Source organism: Prionailurus bengalensis, chromosome D4, assembly GCF_016509475.1.
Source record: "Prionailurus bengalensis isolate Pbe53 chromosome D4, Fcat_Pben_1.1_paternal_pri, whole genome shotgun sequence".
In the NCBI taxonomy this organism is placed as follows: Eukaryota; Metazoa; Chordata; class Mammalia; order Carnivora; family Felidae; genus Prionailurus; species Prionailurus bengalensis.
In genome coordinates, this window is record NC_057359.1 from 30,785,814 (window position 1) to 30,788,428 (window position 2,615).

General features: G+C 41.9%; 1 non-coding gene across 1 annotated transcript; it reads right to left on the reverse strand.

Moving 5' to 3' along the window:
• Positions 1-643: 643 nt before the first annotated feature.
• On the reverse strand, positions 644-748 carry LOC122475556. Its single transcript, XR_006295238.1, has one exon. It is a non-coding gene; the product is annotated as a U6 spliceosomal RNA (small nuclear RNA).
• Between the last annotated feature and the right edge of the window lie 1,867 nt (positions 749-2,615).

Below are 2,615 nucleotides of genomic sequence, written 5' to 3' on the forward strand. Positions count from 1 at the left end.
CATAAGAGGGCTGGAGAAGGTTTTCCGGCCTGGTGTGGGGAGTTCACTTTAGGACATATTGAGTTTGAGGTACAGCTGATGAACAGATTAATTTAAGAAGGCATTTCACTGGGGAATTTCAGATATAAGGCAGGAAACATAGCAGTGATCATTTGCGACCTCATTTTCAAAGCTTTTTTGTGTCCTTTGGTTTATCATTTTTTATTGAGATATAATTGACATATAACATTGTTAGTTTCAAATGTACAACATAATGGTTAGATATTTGTATGTATTGCACAGCGATTGCCACAGTAATCTTGTTAACGTCCATCACCATATATAGTTACGAAAATTATTTTTTCTTTTTTTTTTTTTTAATTTTTTTTTCTCAACGTTTTTATTTATTTTTGGGACAGAGAGAGACAGAGCATGAACGGGGGAGGGGCAGAGAGAGAGGGAGACACAGAATCTGAAACAGGCTCCAGGCTCTGAGCCATCAGCCCAGAGCCTGACGCAGGGCTCGAACTCACGGACCGCGAGATCGTGACCTGGCCTGAAGTCGGACGCTTAACCAACTGCGCCACCTAGGCGCCCCAACGAAAACTATTTTTTCTTGTGATGAAACCTATGAAGATGTACTCTGTTGGCAACTTTCAAATACAAAAATATGGAATGTTTCACACATGTGCTTGTCATCCTTTTGCAGGGTCCATGCTAATTCTCTGTATTGTTCCAATTTTAGTATATGTGCTGGTGACGTGAGCACTAGTTTATTTATCTTGATGGAGAGCTTGTCATTAGGGAACCATTTTGTTCAGGCAGTTTTTTGGGACAGGCATACTAACAATTTCTTGCTCTTTTGTTCTCTATTCCTGTTTTCCTTTCTGAATCTTATCCATACTAAATGTGATGGGCTTAGAACAGTAGCAAAAGGAAGCAACATGGGCCTGATCACTTTTCAGTAAATTTATTCAGTTGAATTAAATGGCCAGATCTGGATGAGAAAGGAGAGAATGGCAGCCTAGAATCCCTAAGCTAAATGTTCTTCTCAGCCTAGGGACCTTGCTTTTCTTCTAAGGCCCCCTTGTTTTATCTTTTTTTTGGGTTACTTCCCTGCCTCATCTGGCTTTCTTTTTCATCCTCATAAATCTCCAGTACCCTGTTATGCAAGTGGATAATAGTTTGCTAATTGCTGCACTTATTTTGTACTTGTGTGGTTCTTAATATTACCAGAACAATGGCATTTTCAAAGTCCTTTGCTATTCTACACAACTTTTTTTTTTTTTTAATTTTTTTTCAACGTTTATTTATTTTTGGGACAGAGAGAGACAGAGCATGAACGGGGGAGGGGCAGAGAGAGAGGGAGACACAGAATCGGAAACTGGCTCCAGGCTCCGAGCCATCAGCCCAGAGCCTGACGTGGGGCTCGAACTCCCGGACCGCGAGATCGTGACCTGGCTGAAGTCGGACGCTTAACCGACTGCGCCACCCAGGCGCCCCTCTACACAACTTTTTTAAAAAGGAAGAAATGGATTCGGGTGCCTGGGTGGCTCAGTTGGATAAGCATCCAGCTTCAGCTCAGGTCATGATCTCACAGTTCATGTGTTTGAGCCCCATGTCGGGCTCTGTGCTGACCACTCAGAGCCTGGAGCCTGATTCAGAATCTGTGTCTCCCTTTCTCTCTGACCCTCCCCCACTTGTGCTCTGTCTCTCTCTGTCTCTCAAAAATAAATAAAAACATTAAAAAAATAAAAAGGAAGAAACAGAAAAACAAGGCGAAGGAAAACACAAGCTCCTGCAGTGTTGGAGTTAGGCCTTGTAGACAGAGTTCCTCACTATCCCTTTTTGTTTTTCCTTTCTTCATTTAACAAACATCTCTTGGCATTTATTTTGTGCCAGAAACTGTTTTAGGTGCATTCCTGTGGATAGTTGGGGGAGTGGGAGTATATGTTCCACCCACTGTTCCCTATCTTGAATTTATTTTTTACATTTCAAACTTAATTCATGCTCACTGCAATAAAATAATTAAAAAATATAAATGTGTAATAGAAAAAGTAAGTCCTCACCCTATCCACTTCCTCTCCCAATTCATTCCACAGAAGTAATAATTTTTGCTACTTTGGTATATTTCTTTTCACACATTTTTTTTGCACACATAAGTAAATAAGTCGTGTGTGTGTGTGTGTGTGTGTGTGTATGTGTGTGTATGCAGATTCCCTAGAAAAGACCCTGAGTTGAGGATTATTTTGAAAATCACTTAAGAAAGTGTTCCCAGGGGCGCCTGGGTGGTGCAGTTGGTTAAGCGTCCGACTTCAGCCAGGTCACGATCTCGCGGTCCGGGAGTTCGAGCCCCACGTCAGGCTCTGGGCTGATGGCTCAGAGCCTGGAGCCTGTTTCGGATTCTGTGTCTCCCTCTCTCTCTGCCCCTCCCCCGTTCATGCTCTGTCTCTCTCTGTCCCAAAAATAAATAAACGTTGAAAAAAAAAATTAAAAAAAAAAAGTGTTCCCAGAAAGAAGGAACATATGTAAATATAAAAGCCATTTATGAAAAGCCCACAGCTAATATCATCCTCAATGGGGAAAACTGAGAACTTTCCCCCTGAGATCAGGAACATGACAGGGATGTCGACTCT